This window comes from Lagopus muta, chromosome 3, assembly GCF_023343835.1.
Source record: "Lagopus muta isolate bLagMut1 chromosome 3, bLagMut1 primary, whole genome shotgun sequence".
In the NCBI taxonomy this organism is placed as follows: Eukaryota; Metazoa; Chordata; class Aves; order Galliformes; family Phasianidae; genus Lagopus; species Lagopus muta.
In genome coordinates, this window is record NC_064435.1 from 37962367 (window position 1) to 37984464 (window position 22098).

Here is a 22098-nt window from a genome sequence, read left to right on the forward strand (position 1 = left end):
TCCTTCCACCAACGGGGCGGGCGGCGCGGGCCGCAGGCGCCGGCGGCGGGGCGCGGCCGCGGCGCTGAGTGACGGGGGGAGGCGTCCAACCCGCGGTGCGTGTGGGCGGCGGGCGGTGTGGGCGCGGCGTGTGCGGCAGGCTGGGCTGCACCGCAGCGCATACACTACAATGGCTGCTGGAAGGACGGGAAAGCAAACAATTTCCAGGCCCGCCGCGTCCAGCCCGAAATATGGGGAAAAAATTACAGAAAAATCGGAGAACACTGTAAAGGGTGGAAACGGGGCGCAGAGGGGATGCTGAGGCTCCCGCGGTGAGTCTGCTGCGGGTTTGGGGGGCAAGCGCCGGGGTTTAGCAGGGAAATATCAGGGTTATTTAAATTATGAAGGGGGAGGAGGAGAAGGAGGGGGGAGAGGAGCGAGGAGCGGCGAGCGGCGAGGAAAAGTTGGTGTTAATCATCCCCGCGTCCATCCTTCTCCCCCCGCCGCCCTCAGCCCCCACCGCCCCGCGCCGGACCCCCCCCCCCCCTCGCCCCGGAGGGGGGAAAAACAGGGAAGGGGAGGCGAGCGCTGCCCCCCGCCCTCCTCCCTCGGAGGGAGAAAGCGATGATTTTCGGCAAAACCTCTCTCAGGAGTTTCCTCCACTCCTCCCCTCCCTCCCCGCGGCGCTCTGGTGGTTCGCGAGAGAGCGGGCGAGGCAGCGCGCTGCCCGGGGCCGGCGGGAGGGAGGGAGGGAGGGCGCGGGGTGCCCGGCGCAGACCCCCGCCGGGGCCGGGGCCGGGGCAGGAGCGGGAGCCGCGCGGCCGCCCCCTCCCCTCCTCGCCCGAGCGGAGCCTGTGCTGCGAAGGCAGTGACAGCGGCGAGAGCGGCGAGAGGGAGCGGAAGACATTAGAGGCGGCGGTGCCGAAAAATGAGGGAAAAAATTAATATAAATTCGCCCCCCGCCTCAAAGCGGCCGAATTTCGCACAGAAATTTCCCCCGCGGACCCGGCTACCCGGAGGGGGTCCCCCGGCCCCGGCGGCCGCCGCTTTGGGGGGGATCCGGAGCGACTTTGGGGCGCTCGCCCCCCCTTCCCCTCGGTTTTTTGGACAAAAGTGGGTTTTTTTTCCGGGGTAAAGCAACGAATTTGCCCGCTCTCCCCCTCCGGGTGGCCCGGGAGCCTTCCCCTGCCCCATCGGCGTGTGTTGGGAGCACAGTGCGGAGCCGAGGAGCGCCGAGCCGGGCTGCGCTGGGGAGGGGGATCGCTAACTGAAAGCAGGAGAGATCCGGAGAGAGAGAGAGAGAGAGCAGGGACAGCTTGTTGTCAGTATCATAAACAACCAAAATGGAGGGAGAACTGAGGCATATAACAAAATAAAAATCAGAAAAAAATGCCAAAAAATACCTAAAAATCGGGGCTGCTCCTCCTTTTCCCCCTCGAGGTGACAGGATAAAACCCCGGGCTTCCCGAGGCCGTTTTCGGGTTTCAGGGAGCAAGGAGTTAATATTTATTATTTTTTTTTTTGTTGATGAATTCTTTGGGAAGGCAAAAGCCTCCTCTCACTCGCCACCGACAATGGGGAAACGTGAAAATCCCTTTCGGGAGGCAGAGGTAGGGGGAGATGGGAGTGCAGAAAGTGCACAACTTTGGGGCAATGCGCAGCGATCCCAGATAAGATAAATGCTGCATGTGCTGCTGGATAACTTCCCTTTTTAATGCTTTTCGGGTGTTTGGGGGGGAGTTTGGAGGTGGGGGCTCCTCTCCTTTTCTCTGCCTTCTTTTTCTGTCCTTTTTATTATTTTTTTTTTTTCGGACCGGAATGCAGTGCCTTTGTAGTGTCACTTTCCTGATCTAATTAGGATGTGTGAGGCAAAGTGTAAACCTTTCCGGTTTATGAAGTGCGTTTTCGTTGCCTTTCAATCTCGAGTTTTCCTGGTGGCTCCCTCCTCTCTTTAAACTGGATCCTGCGGAGCGGTGTGGGGCTGAGGTAATGCTCCACGGGGAAGGCTCGGTGCTCCAGGCAGGCACCCCTCCTGCTCTGCCTGCTGCCCTGCCTGCCACGTCCCTTCACCTGTCTGCGTCCCACCAGGCGGGCGTTCTGCGCTCCCCTCGTTGTGTTTATGTGAAATGAGGATGCCTCATCTCGCCTCACGTTGAAGTTAATGCGAAAGTGCTGCTGATGTTGGTTCCACGTGGGATCAGGGCATTTTAAAGAGACAGCTTCTCTTTTCCTATGGTTCTCAGCGCCTCTGCCTATGGCAGGTGGGTGGTTCGTTGGTTGTTTTTTTTTTTAATGGAAAGGTATCAAATCAGCCCTGGTCTGAAAAATTAGCTGTAGATAACAGGGGGAAATGCTCAGATTCGTTCGGATCGAAGCCATTCTGTTGTGCGTCACGAGGTTTTTCTTGATGTGTTCATGAGAAGGCTGTGTTTTGGAGAGCTCTTTCTGGAGTGGGTGTTGCAGGAATGGAGGAGTCCCATGTTGTTACATTAAAACCTGACCTTGCTGTGCTACCTGTGAGCTCCCTGGGAGGAGACCCTCTGTGCGCAGTGCGGTTTCGTGGCTCTTTTGTAAGAGTTGCAAAGTGCATTATTTTTACTGTAAATAAGTTCAGTGTTACTGGGGACACTTGAGTTTGTTGAACAGCATTGCGGCCCTTGATGTGCGCTTAAACCTTCTGAGCAGTTCCAAAAGGTTTTGAGAATGGTGCAAATAACTGTAGGTTTTAATTGGCCAAACGAGGGGCTTTTTTTTATTATTTTTTTTTACAAGTACACCTTGGCTGGGTAACAACATCACTTGGGAGAATCGCCTCTGGCTTTGTCTAAGAAAAGGAAAAATCATCCTAACCGAGGTCTAGTTTCATGGGATACGTCTGCATCTGTGTGTGCACGCGTACTTTTCGCATCCGTTTGGGCTGGTACGGTTTTTCACTTGATTTTTAACTTGAAAATGTTGAACTGTCACAGTGTGAAACGCTCTGCTTCTTTGGATGATCTCCTATGGATTGTGATTTTCAGGAAAACAAGCTGTTTTAAGAAAATTAGTCTCCTCTGAGCATGGCGATTCGATATCTTTGCGAGGAGTTACAGCGTTTCCTTTGCACGTGCTTTGTTTTTGCGGACTGTGTTTGCTTCCAGGTTAGAAATGGAACACAGGTATGGAGTTTTGGAGAGGGAAGATGGTGCACTCAGCTTGTAGGGAGGCTGCTGGAGCAAATGTTTGCTTTGAACCTCTGGAATTTGAATATCAGTTGTGGCAGCCCTTTGTGTTTGATAGCATGTGTTCGCAAATGGTCCGTACCTTCCCTGCAAGTGTGACCAAAGAGCTGTTGTACAGTGGCTGTTGACTGGGGCAGCCTTGTGGTTGGAGATTTTGGAAGAAAGCTCCAAGTTTTCCACTGAGTCACACTTGTGAAAATTAAATCACATCAGTTACTCCTAGGCTTGAAAAGGAGCTCATTAGGGAAGGAAGATTAATCAGTTTGTGTAAAGGAATGACACTGAACATATTTCCATAACTGTCTTTCGGGGGTGAGAGATCTTTTTTGTTGTTAGCGAGAATTCATGCTTCAAAATTCCTTCCCAAACCCCTTTTTTTTCCTTTTTTTTTTTTTTTTTTTTTTTTTTTAACACTGATCTCTTCTTTTTACAGACTGTGAAGGTGTTTTGTCCTGAAATTTGTAGAAAGCTGATAAATTAATAGCAGTACACTGCATGTTGGTGTTTGGTTATTTTTAATGTACCATGGTAGGGAGCAGTGGCTGCACAGAACCAACTGCAGGGAACTGGTTGGTGGTGCTGAGAGCAGTATTTAAGAGCTCTTAAAACAGCACATCTGTGACAGTGAGTGCGAAGCATTAAATATGTTACAGCCCTTTCACCTCCTTCAGAGCTTCTGAATGATCAATTTGGTGATGCTGAGGATAGGTAGAGGCGTCCATCCTAACAATAGGAAAGAAACACATGTTGTGGGGGATGGCTCTTGACCTACAGCTGTGCATTACAAAGTAAATTCAGTGTATCCAACTATAGCAGAAAACTCAGGACATAGGGAGGAGGAAGGGTGTTCTCACAGAATTTGATGCTCTTCTGAAATGGATTTGCTTTTAAGCTGTAATCCAGATGATGAGGACAATAGAAGTAGATAAATGCTACTTAGGATTGTTTCTCACGAATAGAATTACTCTCTTTTTGTAGAAAACTGAATTCTTGCAGGGATGATGCGGTGTGTAATAAAAACAGAAATAATTTTCCAAGCTTCCTTACTTCTAAGAGTTGAGCTAATCTTCTCTGTTACACGTTGCTTTGGTTATATATGATTTTGCTATGTTTTTTCATGATTTTTTGAAATTAAAACACCCAAAGAAACCAAAACTGTGGGGCAGTTGTTGGTAAAACTACCCAAGTTCCTGCTGGTAAAGTGGGGAGTTGGAAGTGTATTGAAGACCTACTGAGATATTTATCAATCCTATTCACTGATGTTTAAAAGTTATTAACTTCAGTATTCTACAACAGTACAGCAAATACGGGAATCTGAACTGACACGTATTGAACTTTTCTTGAGTGCTTGGTTCAAGTGTAATTCTTGATGTGTACATTTTACATAGTAATGATCCTGAAAAATGAGTTTTCCAATGTAGAAGATTGTGATTTAAATTAAAAAACTTTGTGAGAGTGTGTGGAATTCCAAAAGCCCCTATTTCCCAGGTGCAGCCACTCCTAATGGTCGTCCATCTGCGCACGTAGGCAGTCAAAATGGTGCCCTTCAGTCCCCTCCTTTCAGGGCAGTGCATGTGTTTTAAAAGTAAGGGGTTAAAGAGGGCACTACTCCTGCCCTAAATAAACTACTATTTTTAACTGTTGCAGGTTGTTTTGTTAAAAGGGATGTTTTATTTCAGTCTAAAACAAAGTTTCTGCAATTCATCAGTAACCTCTGGTGTATTTAAAACTGGTACCTGTGAGCAGGCAAACACCTCTAGGGAGGGTTCTTAAACAAGTTTATCTGTTTGCCTAGGGAAAATATTCTGGAAAATGTGAAGTATGTTGCAGCACTGAGCCCATTCTCAATGCAGTGTAGAGCTAAAAGGAGCTAGCAGCCACCTCCAGCACAGGGACAGAGTGCTTGCTTCAGGGAGGGGGAATGCAGCTACCTGCAACTAGCGAGGCTTTAGCTTGCATGGCACTTGAAGGAAAGGTGCAGGATCTGTCTGCTGAGCTGCTGAGCATCTTTATCCAGCTACCAGATGTTTAGGTAGCCTTAAAGAACTGTTCAAAAATAATCTGAATATGAGAGCGAGGTAGCATTTTCTGTTGAACAAATGTAAAATGTTTAAATTTCTGAAGTGTCAGGGATTTTTTTCTTGCATTCATCTGAGGATTTTGATGATAAGGAATTGTGTGTCTTTCCTGCGGATCAAAAAATCACATCTAGAATTTAATTAAATTTATATTGATTTTTCTAAATTGTGCAAACTTGTAACTCGAATGTAAAACATATTGATTAGCCCTCGACAGAATCATTTGTGCAGCTGCCTATATTTTATTTTTAATTTTCCAAGGAACATAGTAGCCCACTGCCTGCAATAGAGTAGGTGGCAATTACTAATGAATTTTAGGTGAACCGTTTTCCACTGAACATCAAATGTGAAAAATTCAAAGTGTATGCAGAGTTCTAAGAACCTAAGGCTAAATACAACCAGTGACCATTACTGTGAGCTGAATTTGATTTAAACAGGCTTGCTGAAGTATTTCTTGTCTACTTCAGTGTCAGTGTTTCCTTGGTGTTGTCTTATAGGGATGAATTAGCCGAAATTAACAGAATTGTATTTAAAAGATTTTTTTACAAGAGGTAACATGCTTTAGGAGAAAAGTTGTAAGTTATAAGTGATGGGGCCTTCTCACAGAATATATTAAAATTGTTAGCATTAAAATGGACTCTGTGTGTCTTATAAATGGTTGTTTTAGGGTCATGGCATTGCAGTGTATGTCAGTGAGTTGAGAAGACAGCATATGTACAGAGTTGACAGTGAAGAGTGGGAAAACTGAAATATTTCTTCTTGTATTGAAGGAATAAATCCATTCATATGCTAGCCTTCTTTGTTGTAACTTCTCTTCATTTTCTAACTCACTGACTGTTCAGGGTGTAGAGATACTTTGTCAAATACATCAAAAACTATGGGCAGACTGATGGGCTTGGTTGCACATGCTCAGCCCTGGCAGCTTTGTAGGCTTGTAAGGGCCAGAAGAGTGCAGAATGTATCCTGATGTGTAGAATTCTTTTTTCTTTGTTTGTTTAAAGGCAAGAAAATGGGGGAAATAAAATAAAAAATAAATAGATAGATAGATATCCAGGACTGAACTAATGTAAAACTCAAAAGTGACATAGATAAAACAAATCATTATAGACAAGTGTGGCTATAATCCACAGAGCAGTAACTCAAAACTCTGAGTTAAAATAGCTCCAATCAGTTTTGAGGACCCAAATGGGAATCAGGAAAGTAAAACCTAGAATTGCCATCAAATGCAATTAAGAAATAACGGTGTAATGGAACTTGGAAAAATGCAAGAAGTCTCTGTTACAGTAAACTGAATTGTTATAATCTTCTTTTGCACTTAATGTGCTAAATTCCTCTCTCAGAGGAAAATATCCCTAGAAATCAGATTAGAAAGTGTTTAAAGGGAATTATTTGTCAAAGTGTTTTTTTTTTTATTTTTTTATTTTTTTTTAACTGAAGTTAAGATAACTAATAATGATCTCCTCCATCCCTCTCTAAAGAGTACTTTATTTCCTATCGTTTAACCGTGTGTGTTGCACACAGTCTGTAACTTTGCTACATGCTGCACAGGTAATTTACCTGCCAGCCTGACACTGGCACTAATTTCACCCTGCAGTCTTCTCTGTGGCTGTGGTTGCGTTACACTGCTGAGAGTGCCAAATCTGAAGTATTCCTCAAGAATCAAGGTGTAGGTGGTTGGTTTTGTCTCGTGCATGTATCAAACAGCAAGGAGAATGTCAGAAAGCTTATCTTCCCTCTTCACTCATTGAGTATGTATTTGTATACTACAGGATATCAGATTTACTAGTGCCTGAGTACTCGAAAAAGCCCTGCAAGTCATCTGATTCTGAATTAATGAGATCTCATTACACTAAATGTTTGAACAGCAGAAAAACCCTCTATGCAAATGGGATGTTACTGGAGCAAGTGCTTGTCACTTCCCATCAGGCTGTTGTGTGGCGTTACATACGTATTTCATATACAGGCACACATATTTGAAGGAAACATCTGGCTGCTAGGGAGGAATGTCATGTCTTTTGAATCAGTTGTAATAGAGGAATTTTTTATTGAAAAGAGACATTTTTTAAAAGAAACCAGTGATCTTATTACCAAAAAAAAAAAAAAAAAAAAAAAAAAAAAAAAAAAACAGAAGGAAAGATTCTGGCAGCTTACTATTAAATTTCAATCAAGGCTGTATAGTTAGCAATAAAACGTTTACGAGTTTGTAAATGTTAATTTTCTTCAAACTCTTACTGTCATGTGTGGAATTTTCATTTGTACTAATTGTCCATTTTGTACAGCTGCCTGCAGTCACAGCTTCACAGTCGGTCTGTATTTGTCACGTTGAGGTACAGATGAGATATAAATACGTAAAACTAGAAATTGCCTGCTGCTATTCTGATGTTTTCATAAAATGACATACTGCAAAGGTGTACATTTCTGGTGTTAATTATACATTATCACTTGCTGGTGCTCTTGCCCTCACGATTATTGTAAGCAGAATGAGTGTTAAACTGAAATAAAACCAATGTAAAATCCTTGTGGGGTTCTGTGCTTTGCTTAAGAGCCAAATGTAGACGTTGTTCAAGCTTATTTTATTCTCTGGAAGTTATTGTGGTCAATGCAAGCATAATTTGTTTCATCTAGGATGCTAAGAAGCTGTGAGCCTCGTAGCTTAGGGAAGAGCCTCGGCAGAGTTGATCACAATAGATGCCAGTTAATTTGAATCTAGATTTTTTTTCCCCCTCTGTTACTTGACAGTTTTCTTTGATTCTTCTGAATACTGGGATTGTGTTTAGTCTAAACCACTTCCAATTATACCCCAGCACAAACATATAGCTTATGGCTATATTTTAATCAGTTTCAGAAAAAGTAATAAAAATATTATTGCGTATGCCAAAGGATGGTGTTGCTACATGCTATTTTAAATGGTGTTTAAGTATGGTTATAAGCATACCAGTACAATGAAATCAGTTCCATTCCTAAATAACAAAGTTACATTATTTGTTACTTAAAAAGTTACTGAGAATCATAATATATTAATTATCCCAATTATTCAGGCTGTTTTTAATATGTGTTGAAATAGCTTTAAAAAGTATATATGATATATTTATATCAAACTAGTTTAATTTCTCATTACTTGTAAAATGTATGTTTCCCAGTTGTAACTTTTTAAAGAGGTTTTGTCTTACCTATGCAAGCATATCCTTTCCTTTTGGTTTCAAAATCCAGTTCTTTCATTTGTTTTAAACCCTTTCATTCTCCTGAAATGAATCTGTGTCTCAAAGTGTTGATATCCATCATTTTTGTATTACAAAAATAGTGCTGAGGAGGGCTGCAAAATTAACTTATGCTGGTGATGCTACAAGTGTGAATACTGAGGTGTAGAACGATGTGGAAAACTTAATCATAGTGGTATTTGAATGATGAGGGTAGCCCCAGTCTGAATGAATGTTGAAGTGACCTGTGAGGAAGAGATGCCCAGTTCTGCAGCCCTGTAGCACTAATCAAATTGGTGATGAATGGTATCACAAGAAATGCTCAAACATGCTCCTAGCGTGAATCATGGGAGGCAAACAGAAATCTAGATCATGCTTTCAGAAATGGGAAGCTATGAAGTCAGTTTCTTTGAAAAATGCTGTTTATAGAGGTATCCCCTGTAGTGTAATGTTATTTCACCTTTGAGAACGTGACCAGTTCAGAATATTTGAAGACAAGAAAGTTAAGTCTGCCTTGAGCAATAATTTCAGTTTCTAGTACAGTTTTTATCTGTGCCTCATGTAAAACAAACTTCGTATCTTCGCAGTACTGAAATATTTGTACTGAAAGAAGTGCGTTTAAGAAGCTTTAACTGTGTTGATTAGTGGTTCATTTGATTGGAGCAGAAGGGTGCTTCAGGTTGGGGAGGTTGAGCATGCGTTGTTAATTTCAATTTTTCTGTAGTTGTTAGCCTAGTAAAGACACTGAATGTGAGGATCCTTCCTCAAGCCCCAAGTGAAAAGGGAGATGTAGTCAAGAAGGGTTTCTGATGGCTGGAATTGCTGGCCCTCAGTCTCAATAAATATTTGAGTCCTATGAATTCATGGTTTCAGTGGTACAGTCAAGTTGCAACCTTGAAACTCGTAATATGTTTGGCTATCATGAGGTGAATTCCAGAGTTTGTTGTTAGATGGACCCGAAAGGTTTTGTCTCAGGAAGTGCTTCAGTAGTGTGCTGGTTTTACTTTTCCCAGTGTGTGTAAAGTTTTCATCAGGAATGAAGCCTTAGAAAGCCTCCCTTCTCAGAGCAAACTCTCAAAGACTTTGGAGATGTCATGAACCTCTCTTTGGGGCTATTCCTCATATAGTTTTAGTTGTTTAACTGTTCTTGAAGGTAAAGTAATCTTTCCTTCTAGGCTTCCAGGCTTTATCAGAAAGGCAGCAGTTTGATATCCTGCGGTGGTTTTATCATAAAGGTTTTCAGTAGATAGGTTAACAAAAGACCTTAAAGGTGGCAGAAATTAGCTATCAGTTTGCAAGTACTCTGAAACTGTTGTGTAGTGTTATTTAAATGATACTTGTTTCATTGAGGTAGGAAGACTTGTAGTGTGGAGAAGATGGAGCTTAACTCGTGCCTTAATTCTTCCCCAAATACGAATAAAAACTTGCCACCATTTTTGTTGCTAAGAAATGTATCTTTGTAAGATGTACGTATCCAGCCTTTTTGTAACTTAGGCCTTTGTAAGAAATGTAAGAAGTCTCATGGATGGAGATCTCTTATGGATGGTCTGTTGTTTAGGAACGTTGTAAATTCACTGTAGGATTTCATGTTTGGGGGAATAGCTGAGAGAGTACGCAGTCAAAGCCAGGTGTAGAGCTTCAGCTGTTCTGCCTCCTTATGGTGGGTGTTCAGACTGGTTCTGTGGAGGCAAAAAATTGTTCTTTTTCTTCCCACCTGTTGCATTCTTCAGTTGTTTAAGAAGTCTATTTCTTCCTGGTTTTTTTTGAGAAGTATATTACAGTGGTTGGCAAAGTTATTAAATGATAATTTCTGAACTACACAATTTGAAGATGGAAGAGGGAAACTTTTTTTCCTTCTGATTCCGACCAGATTTATTTGCATGGTTCCTTGGCCTCTTCAGCAGCGCTTTGCTATAAATCAAAGTAAATGAAGTTGAACAAAAAGTCCATAAAAACTCATGTCCCAGATTCCTCTGGTGGAGCTTAAAACACAGTTGAATGCTGACAACTCTTCTTCACAGCAGTCTCCCAAGATATTCAACCTCTACTTCATTGTCTCCAAATATCTTGATTTCCGTTTTTCTCATTCTAGCTGCATCATTGGTTAACATGCAGTAGAAACTGTATTGTCTGCATAAGCCTGTTTGAGCCCACTGCAGGACAAGAGATTTATGTTAAAGTTGACATGCTTCTCAGGGAGCTAATGGTGTTTTCCCATCATTTTTATTATTATTACAACATGCATTGGAGATTGTTTCAGGTGGCATTCGTGAAAAGGGATGATCTTTCAGGTTGCCAAGAATCAAGCTGTTCAGAATTTTATAGGTTAAAGTTAGTATTTATTTAAGCATCATTTGGAAACCGGTGGTCATTCAGGGTACATTATGGAACAGTAGAGTCATGTGCTTCTCAGCAGGGGATGCTGCTTAATGATGGCACTGCAATGTCCTGAATTTGGGAGGAGCGGACTTGCAGTGAAGGAACAGTCTCTTTCTACAGTGTGAACAGGGAACCGCTTTACTCTGGCTTTTACAAATAAATGAATCTCTGGAATAAGATCCTTCGCTCGCTCACACTTCCCTTTTTTTTCCCACAGTATCAGAAATGGACACTTCAGGATAATTTTTACAAATCTGCTGTCTTGAAAGAGCAAGTATGTGTAACCACATATGAAATTAGAGTGTGTGAAAAGGACAAAAATCCTTCTGATAAAAATCTTGGGAAAGCGTTAACTGTATTGAAAGCAAAGAAAAATAACTACTATAGTAATCTGATGGTATTTTTTTAACCAAGTAGATAATGTACAGATGTCATTGGGTTTCATTCAGTGGTAGTTTGAAGCCCTCAGTAAGAGAATGTGTGTCATAATGGTGGATTTATAAAAAACAATATATGATGTATGCATGGAGGAATATTGTTTTTTGTAACAAAACCATCAGAACCTGATAGGAAAAAAGATGTATCTGTATACATCCACGACATTTTTCTGATGTGCAGAGGTTAGACACCAAAATGCACAGGTCTTCAGAGCTCTGCCCTTGTTTGTGGGAGCTGTACAAACCAAAGCTGCTCTACACTCAGCTAGCATATGGTCCTGTGCTTTCTGAGGTTCTTGAATTTCTTGGCTCTGGGCCTTAGAGTTCGGAATTAAATGTGAGATATTACTGAAGTCAGTATCATATGGTCACACCTGGGATTTTAGTCCAGTGGTGAGAGTGTATTTTTCAAAACATGAGCGTAAACATTACGTGGCTTTGGACTTCTCTTTCTAGTGCTGTGGAGTGTTCCTAAGAATAAGAGCATTTTGCTTTGTCAGAATTACTGTTTCCCTCTGGTTTATTTGCTCGTGATCAATTTCTGCTCTGTAATTCTGTTACTATTATTTGCTCAGAATCGGGCTCGTATTTTTCCTTCAAATGAACACACGTCGCCTTGTACTCCTGCTGAGATGATTATGCATAACACCTCTGACTCAGCAGATTAAAAGATATGTTTGTTGAAAAACAGAATTAATATTTTGTATTTTTTTAACAGCTTAAAAATAGCTGTGTCGAAAGAGATTATGCTTTTAACATGCTAATCCACTAAGCCATCATACATCATCCTGCAGGGAGTGTTTTTATGCCAGGCAGCTGTCTCTTACCAGAGTCCATCTGAAAGGTTTCAGGTTATCACAGAAATACACCCATAAACCCGAGAGAGGCTTCTTTAATGGAATGTATGATGTGGGCATAATCGAATTGCAGCCTTTTTTCCAGGAATTGTTTTACATGTCAGTGTTGTTTGGCCTGTTTTGAGGCATTCTGGCTATTTTGAGACAAATTGATGTCTCAATTGCGGCGCTTGCAAAAAGCTTTTCTCAGAGAGGGGGTGTTAACAATTCCTAATTTGAATGTAGAATATTATGTTGTGATAGCCAAATATCTGAGTGGAATGCTTTCCTGATTACACGAAAGATAAAGAACGATGTAAATTTGTGCCAGATGGATTGGAGACTGGGAAATGCATCTGAATTTTGGTTGCTAATCTTGCCCACGTTCTTCTGACCCTTTGTTTTTTGAAGTTGCTTTTTCCTCATTCAGTTTTTGTAATTCTATATCGTCTGTGTGGAGAGAGGTGCACAAAGGTTGGAAACAGCAGTACTGACTTTGCAGAAACATTCGTAAAGCGCACAAAATACAACTGAAAAGTAAACTGTCTTATCTTTTGACTTTAGGAATCCTGGATGTTACGCTTGTAAGAACAGTAGGTAGGTGTGTGAGATGGAAATTTGACTGTGGGTTTACTGCTGCTGCAGACACCAGTGACTTCTTTAGTTGTTAAATATTAAGAGAAGGAATTTGCTTCTAGTTAGATATCTAAAATTTGCTGGAACAGCTTAGCAATGACAATTTCATTTTGCTTTACAAATGCTAAGTCAGATTGGTGCAACATAAGATATCAAGTAGTAATAACTTACCAAATGTATCTGTTCTGGCTGATTATAGAACTCTATTTGATGTTATCTGATCAGGGTGCTTGAAAATGTGTTGCTGTCTGACTGGTGAGCTGGGATGTTGCTATGATTTCCTATAGGCAAGTAATCTGTAAAGAACATTTTCAGACAAGCTTGGCTGTACTTAAAACTAATAGAGTTAGGTAGGGCTGAAAAAAGCCTTCTGCAGTTTTGGCCAGTATATTTTTAAGCTGGAGAAGTATGTAATGTTATGTAATGTAAAAGATTCCTCATTTCTGATGGGATTAGCTCTGTAACTTAAAGTATGGCTCTGTGGTTGTTGTTTTTGTTGTTGTTACACAAGTAGCCATAGTACAGTGCTCCGTGTTGTACAGCCATTGCAGAAAGCAGTGAGACAAGGAGATGCATGAGAGAGAGGACAAATAAGGTGAGACAGGGAGAATATGGGAAAGAAGGTAGGATGAATTTTTGTAGGGTAAGTGAGGCATCGTAGGGCCTACACCAAGTATGCAGTGACAGCCCAAGGAACTAAGAAACTGGATTGCTGTAAGTCTGTCTACTGTTCGTGTGTGAAAATACTTCCTATAGAGTGTGTATAGTTTGTTGATGATTGTAATGCTTTCAACAAGGACTTTTGTGGTGCTGCACAGAAGTAACTATGCCAGTCTTTATGTAAAGTGTTTTTGAGTAAACTGTTGAAAAGATGACGTTCCAAACAGCCGCAGTTTGAAAACCTGATAAGGAAGGAATCGTTGTGAATTGTTTTGTTCCAAAGCTGTGTACTTAGTCGTCCTGGCAGATAGCTCTCACTCCTCTAAGGCTGTGCTCTTGCAGAACGGTTAGATGCAGTTACCTGCCTTTGAGCTGATTCCTGGAGTTAGCCTAAATCGAATGGCAACAAAGCAGGACATAAATCACTTTGTGGATCTGGGTTGTTAACCGTACTAGTGAAAAACATTCTTTGGGTCACCAGTTTAAAAGAAAACAAACAAACAAAAACCCACCACCACCTAGATAGCCTTGTGTGTGATTAGGATAGGTATTACTCTGTTCATGCATACGGCCAGAAACAGAGAATGTCTCTAAATTCAGCAAGTGGTGTGTGTTGCTCTAAAGGCAGCAAGTGACTCATGTGACTGTCTTAGCAGCTGGGCAGCAAGATTAGAGAGCTACTATGTACACATTCCCTTAGGGGGGGTCCAAGCTATTGCTAAATGAAGTTGTGTTACTGCCAACAACTGAATAACGGGCACAAGGAATAGTAAATAAATGTGTCATAAGGTTACCTCAGTGGTCGTTTCAGATGGTCTTTAGAGAAGAAAAATGTCTCGAGGTTTCTGTTTAAAAGACTTTTTTTTTTTTTTTTCCCCTAACACGTCAACTTCATACGTCATTACATATCTATTGTCCCTTTAAGTTTGCAGATATGTAAAAGTCATCTTGGAATGGCTGTTCCTGCAGGAAAAAAATGAAAATGTTAGTGAGTGAAGAATCTTATTCCAAAGAAATCCTTTATTTGTAAAAGTGCTAAAAATATGCTTGTATCTTGAAGTATTTTGATTTGCACTGAAATTGGCAAAGCATGTACTTCTTGGTCACTAGCTAATTTGAAGACTTATTCATGATGTTATTCCTCATGTATTTCCTAATTGTAAGAATTTGTGAAGTTTGTTCCAAATTGTCTTTAAGTTTTCCTGGCATGCCAATATGGATTAGTGGAATACGTGTTCTTTTTATTTATTTTTTTTCAAGCTTCCCTAATCGAATTCTTTTTTTTTTTTTTTAAACTCAGATGCTTGCTTTTTACAAGAAAGTTACAAAACATTTCTGAATGCTTTGTCTTTTTTACATATTTACAGTTACACATAGGTCTTTAATATATTATTTTTGTGTGTAGACTCAAAATTGTTGCCCTGTCAAATACCACTGTAGGACTAAACCTCCCAAGAGCTCCGTTCAGTCTTGAGGACCGAAGGACGTGCACTTGATGGCTGCAGTCAAGTAAATTGATACAGAAATCAAGAAGACGTGAATGTGAAGCTCCCTAGCACCATTTTTAGCATCATCATTCAGGCCATTATTATGTCTTACAGCTGAGAATTTATTTACCAAAGAGGAATTTTTGTGTTTGAAAAGACCAGGTGGACAAGAGGTCAAGCCCTTGATCAATTCATTATAGTAAAAGAGTACCAGACGTGTGTTCCTAGCCATCATTACTGCATCCTGCTGCCTCTAAAAGCTACCAACTGATTGGTTTTTTGGTCTGCTTTGGATTTTCTGTTTTCTCTTTTTTCCTACTTAGAAACAACTGGTTTCCTATTTGTTACTCTCTTTCATGTTGATTGCAAGTTCGTGTGACTGTTCCTCAGCAACAGTTTTGATTTATATCTCTAATAAAAATGTTGAACATCATATAAAATTGCCTGAAGTTGCCAGTGCATCAGACAGCTACCTTCCCAAGGTGAACCATCCTTTTAATAACAGTGTACAACACCTTGTTGATCTGGTCTTTTTGTCTTTGCATGTGTAGATTTTTTCTTTGTAATGAAGTCTCTGACTGTTTAGTGTTTTGAAATCTTCAATTTATAGGCATTCTTTTTTGTTTGTTTGTTAGTTTTTTTTAGTTGGTTTTGATTCATCCTCCTCTGAATCTTTGGTTACTATTTTTTTCCATGTACTGTTTTCCTCTACCAAAATGCTGTCGTCATTTTTTGGTCACACATTACTCATCAGTTGCAAAAGAAAAGTGTGTGTTCTTGTTTCTTTATTGCTTAGTTGGATGGTGCTCTGTGACATTGGAGCATGAGCAAACGGAGGGGTACCTGTCTGTCGGTAAGGAGCTTGCAGATACCATGCAAGCAGACTGTGGCTGAGGATATACCTGCAGAATGCATCAGTCCTCTGAAAAGCAGTAGCTACTTGTATGCATTCATGGATTTGTGCTTTTCTTGATGTGAGCCACCAGAAACATCCATCTTCCAGCAGAGTTTCAGGTTCTGAGCTCGGCTGTCCTGTGCTGCCAGGACACAGACACAAGTCCCCTAAGCTCTGACCTCTCTCATGCCAAAAAACTGCTGCAGCATGCAGATTGCACGGGGCTGCTTCCCTGTCCTACAGCATGCTGTGTTTGCTCAGAGCACCTTTTGCATCATTGGAAGAATCATATAAACAGCTGTCCTGAGAGGATATTTGCCTGAACGAGACCTGAGTTGTTTGCTTCTTACAGATAGGTGCACAAAATTCACATGAGACAAATTTTTGCTGCCCCACTGAAACAGAAGTGTCCTCTCAGAAGGAGGAGTTCTCTTAAGCTAGCTTAATAGTACTTCTAGCTAGAAATACAATATGTTTTTCATAATTTTTATTTTTAAATGGCCAAGGGTACAGCCCAGCAAAATCAGACAGAAGTGTCTCATACCTATGTTAGATCACCTTCTGTAAAAAGGCATAGTTCAGGGAATGTGAGAGTAGGAAAGCATCTTGTTGGTACTGTCCTTCTCCCCTCATGCCTTCCTGCCACTCCGTGCTTAAGAGCAGAATCATCGTGGGGTTGGCTTCTCAGGGCTGTGAGTAAATCGTGGATGCTCTGAAGGAAGTGGAGGTGCTGTTCCTGATGCTATTTCTGTCCTGTGGTGAGAATTTTGCAGTGTTACTGCGGTCGTGTGTGCCACCTACCCAGTGTGCTTTCCTTTGACAGGAAGACCTACAACTGAAGAGGAAAAAAATGATCTGGGGGAAGTTGGTAACGTTTTTTTTTCTTTTTTTCTTTTTTTCTTTTTTTTTTCTCTCAGCCTGTGCTCAGCATTTCTTAGGGCTGGAGTTGCAGTTTCACACCTTTCGATGCACCAGCGCAGGCCTGGCAGGTTGGCTGGGAGATTTAAATTGATCAAAAGTTACTCCAGCTCTTTGGTTTTGGGTGTGATCTCGGTGATGGACTTTCTAGTGATGAAGAGAATCTCTGTCACTGACTTCAAAAAGGGTGAAATCATGGCTCTGATATCCTCTGAATAAGGAAGCCTTCTGGGGCAAGCTCAAAAGTAAAACATGGAAAGAAGAGGAGCTCAGATAGCTGAAACACTGTTCTCCAGTAACTATAGATACTGTGGTCTCTCACAGGAGAACTGCATGCAGGAAGAATGTTTGTTTCTAAGTGCTGATGACCGTGTGAGAATAAATAGAACTAAAGGAGGCTTTAGGAGTTCTGTTGCTTTGTTCATGTGTTTAAAAAATACATATAGCATCCATTTTTAGGATTCAGTGTACTAGAGGCTGAAAAGAAAAACACAGCAGGAATCTGTCCCTTCCCTGTCAGGCTCAGAGAAGAGTGGAAGGGAAAGAAACAGTTAAAGCACTCACAGTTGTGTGTATATGTATACTGTTTAAATTTGTCTGTCAATTTAGCAATGGTGGCTGACACTAGGATCTTTAAATCAAATAGTAAAATTGGCAGTCCCCCATTTGCACAAAGTGAAGATATACTGCCATGTGCACTCCTGGGCTCCGCTACGTTTCAGGCCCTATATCTGAAGTCACATACCAGTGGGATGCTAGTTCTCAGAGCTGTATGGATCGCACAGATGGGAGTTCACAAGCCAGTTGGCTGGCTGGAAACTTATACATGGATCTTGACAATGGAACATATTTATACAGTGTTCTGGTATGCTCACTAGCACATTTGATGTTTTGCCTCAGGCTCTGGATGCTTTCAAAAATCCTGCCTGCAGCCTCAGTCTGCACCCTTGCGAATCTGGCTCCTGTGGTGCCCAGCTTAGACCATGCATGTGGACTAGACTTGTAGACTTGTACGGTGGGCAGTTGAATGTCAAAACAAGTCAGCTTGCAATACGTGCCCAGCGTAAAATCCAGAGTGAAAATACAATAAATGGCTCCTGTCACTTCTCTAAGGGTTGTTTAATAAGGATCAAGTTTTGTGGCATTTTTCAAATAGCCTGTTTTGAGATGACTAAGCCTAGTTTTATTCAAAACTATTGTCTTAATCATCTCTTGAGAACATGTCTTTCATTGCCTTCCCCTGCAAGTGCAGACATTAGGTATTTTTGCAAATCAGCCCTTGGACACACATGGCAAGGACCTGGAAAATGAATGATTCCTTGTATAGTGTTCAGTTTAAGTGACAGAGATCTCTAGTAGCTTCTGAGCTCTGTAGGACAGTGTTCAATTATCTGACTCAAAAGGATTGGTTTCTGAATGACTAAAGGGGTTGTGGAAAAAGTAATGAAGAAACTGGCCAAATTTGGGTAGAGTTCACAGGAATGACAGCTAGACCACTATTTCTGTCTAATTTCACGTCTCTATCCCAAAGGACACGGGTTCAAAACTGTAGGAAAAGGGTAAGTGGGAGAAGTCTGCCAGAACTTTCTGATGAAGGAAAAACTTCTTTTCCTTACTTTTTTTTAATGGTTCTACGGTTTTGAATGAAAAAAAAAATACTGAAGCAGACACTAACTTGTAAAATTTCAGCCCAAACAATGGTAGTTTGGCAAAGTCATCTGCTATGTTATATAGAGAAGTCTGTCTTATAATGGCATGTGTTTGGCAGCATAGTGAAATGTGATACTATGAATTCTGCAATAGTGAAACATGTTGGATTTGAATGAGCATTTGTACCTACTGACAGCAGTCAGTTCTTGTGTGAATTAACAGAATTGTCTTGCTTCAAATAAGGACTTGATAGATGACCATATCTCACATCTTACCAGCCCAATGAAGGCCCAAGATGAAAAATGCAACGTGATAAAATGGCTATCAGAAGTTGTTTAGTGAAGATGATTATACTCGTTTGCATATCAAGGCCCTGCATCTGACAGTTGTAAAACCAAATGTGTAGGGACAGGCTTGGCAGGAGACATGTCGTGATAGCTTTTCCCATGTATTCTAGTTGCCAGCAATTCACTGGTCACAGGCTTCCTGAGCCAGACTTAGCGTTTTTATATTTACTAGACTTTTCCATGAACATTTTCCTGTGACCTCTTCAGCACCTTAAGTGTCTAAACACTCTACAGCAAGAAGTTCCACAGCAAAAATATGAAGAACATGTGTGCTTCCTTCTTGAGCCCGTGTCCTGGTGATTTCACTTCATGTCTCCAGCTCTTTCCTTGGAAAAGACACTACTTACCAGCCTGTTCAGATTCCCCTGTCATTCTCTGGCCACTTCAGTGCACATATGCCTGTGTGCCATTTCAGTTGCATCTCTTACTTATGCTTACTGATTCCACTTGCTTTGTGGAGCTTGGTTTCCTTGTCCTCCCAGGCACTCATTGTTAGTTTAAGCTTCTGCTAGTTTGCTAGATTTAGGCCTTAAGCTTCCTCTTCAGAAGTATTTCAGCGAATGCTGGGAATTATTAAGAGTGGAATAAAGCAGGTAGCAGCCTGTGGTGTATTTGTCTTGAATACCAAACGAGAGGTATGTGTGAAAGGGAGAAAATGCGGAAGGTGATAAATACGAACAAAGTAGTGAAACAGCTTCCACGCAAAGAAGGCCTAAGTTCTTGGGCCTTAGATTCTTCAGCCTGATAAGAGACTACAACAGGGAGAATGCAGCACAGGTTCCATATCACAGGCAGGGAATCATAAAGGTGTAATGAGTGACACAGAAGCGTAGAATGCCTTAGGTTGAAAGGGACCTTAAAGCCCCTCAGGTTCCAACCCCCTGCCATGGGCAGGGTGGCCTCCCAGCAGATCCGGCTGCCCAGAGCCCCATCTGACCTGGCCTTGAACGCCTCCAGAGGTGGGGCATCCCCAGCATTGATAAAGGATGAGCAAAGTTATTGAGAATTAAGAGAAATAATGGGAGGTTGGTTGAGAACTAGCTAAAAGAAAGCAATTGTTAATAAAACATGAAATGAAGCTGTAGAAATCCTTGTCACGAGACGTCGAGAGTGAAAAAGTTCACATGGGCACAAAAAGGAACTCCTAACAGAGTGAACGAGTGCTTTGAGGGCTATTAGGTCCATCCAAATCAGGATGTCCCCAAATCCCAAACAGTAGTACTTTCCCCAATTACTCTGCACTTGCCCTTCCTCATAGGCTGTTATTGGCTGATGCTGGGTGGGCTCTGAGTCTGAATGCTGAGACCACAATTGTGCTGTGCTGAGAGCTCAAGGGAAACTGTCCTAGGAGCCATAGCTGGCTGGCTGTGACCTTGTGTAGATCCACTAGTTACGTCATCTTTTGACGTGTAAGTGGTCATTGTCCTTGGTTTAATTATTAAGACATTTTGTGATTTTGTTTTGGTCAGATGTTTTGTTGTGCTACCCCAAACAGATTTTTTGGTGAATATGTATTACCAAATTTATACAGTGTTTCTAGCAAGAATTTGATTGTCTACTGCCATGGTATCTGTCTGTCTCTTTCTTCCCTGGAAGTAGAGATGCTTTTATGCATAATAGTAGGTTTTTTCTTCTCCAACAGCTCTCTTTAGTGACTTTTAGTAGCTGCTTATATGATGGTCATACACAGATGTTTTGCATCTCTGCTACTTCCAAGTAATGAATCATTAGCCTCTAAGTGCGATACTCTGTCCTTTGCTGTTACTTTTCATCCCATTTCTGTCGCAGCTGTCCTTAAGATTTGGCACAGCTTTTCTTGTGGGTTGTTTCAGACTGCACAATACTTCTAGTACCTCTTAGGTTTGTATTTTACACAAATTTTGGTAGTGCTCGTGTGAAGTTGTAACAAGAAATATAAAGGAAAATGTTGGATCAGGAAAGACAGACAAGCAGTCTTGGCAGAACTCCATGAATAACATCCTTCCACCTTTCAGAAAGAAAACTGTTTTCATCTCCTCTTGATCTTCTGCTTTTCCTGCTTTGCAATTCTGGAACTGGCCCTTCTCCTCTCGGTTCAGCAAACTGCTTCTCAGGTGGTGGTATATCAGATATCTGACTGAGTTGGACTTGAGCTGTTGTGCTTCCTTTCTATAAAGAATATTTTGTCATGTTGAAGGAAAGTTGGATGTTTGACATGGTTTCAGCTTTTAAAAATCATGTTATATTTTATTGTTGGTTTTTTTTTTTTTCTCTTTACCTTCATGTTTTCATTCTTTCTTCCAAAATGTGATCCAAGAAAGAAGCTGCGCTATCATCAGATACAGTGTGGCCAGATAACTTTTTTCCACCTTTCCTCAATGCTGAAATGAGACAGAAACTTTTCGGATTTAATGATGTTCTGAGGCTCTCTCATCTTATCACGTGGCAGTGTTGCTTCCAGTTAAATCAGATGATAGTCCTGAAATGTGGGAGGCAGTGCTGTGTTGGTATGCTAGATTTCACTTAATTCATCTTTCAGAAGCCCCTGTGCCCATCTCTGAGGTTGGCATAACCCCTGAAGCAGAGGACTGTAAGATTCTCTCTTGTTTTCCCTGTAGTGGAAGTGGCAAGTTGAAACAGTTGCTGTTGCTTCTCCTTGGTGTTAGTAATGGCTGTGGATGTTCGGCAAGCTTAGTTTCGGCAACGTTCATTCAGGGAAGATGCCTGCAGTGGCAGGGATTCAGCCACTAGTGCCACTTGTCATCCCTGCTGAGGCCAGGCACCTTGCTGGGTTGTGGTGCCCCATCAATCCTCTGTGCTCCATCTGCTGCCCAGGGGTAGGGGCCTTCACGCCTGCGGGGTCGGGATGCTGCCAAAACTGCTCATTTAGTAGGTAGTAAAACTTCTGCTGTTCCTGATGTCAAGCTGCCGCACAGAACCTGTAGGTGCGGTTTCGTGGTGATCCTCAGCAAGAGCTGCAGGAATCCTAGTCAGAGATGGAATCCTTTACCTGAGAGGCTGTTCTCGCCTCTTCCCCCATACTGTCAGTAAGCCCCCTCCAAAGGGGGGCTGCATGGAAACGAACTGCTTTTTTCTGCAATTCATTGGACTGCCTTAACTCTCTGTCCCAGTACTCTGTGTGGTCAGACGAGCACCAGTTTGAGAAGGGAAGGGAGGTAGGAGGGAGTACCATTGAACTGTTTTGGTGTGCAGGCCTGTTCAAAATTGCAGAGGTCTGTCAGCCCGTTCCACTCAGCGGGAAAGCTGTACAGACATTTGTCTGTCTCAGTCCCCTGGCTATCGCTTTGGAAGCAGCACAGGAGCTGTTATCCCTGCCTTAGGGCTGCTGGGGCTCTCCTGAGCTTGGTGTTGATGGCCTGTGGCCGCAAGCCCATGGCT

General features: G+C 41.8%; 1 protein-coding gene across 8 annotated transcripts in view; it reads left to right on the forward strand.

Annotated features, from left to right (window-relative positions):
• The first annotated feature begins 115 nt into the window (after positions 1–115).
• Positions 116–22098, forward strand: part of PLAG1 (PLAG1 zinc finger) — a 48614-nt gene continuing 26631 nt past the window's right edge. For 6 of the 8 annotated variants that reach the window (XM_048939929.1, XM_048939925.1, XM_048939934.1 and 3 more), the window contains exon 1: positions 116–311. The gene's annotated coding sequence lies outside the window, so the exon portion shown is untranslated. Of the gene's footprint in view, positions 312–7420; positions 13478–16628; positions 16674–22098 lie in introns of those variants that run through there. The other 2 variants (XM_048939932.1, XM_048939933.1) reach the window with 2 other exon arrangements.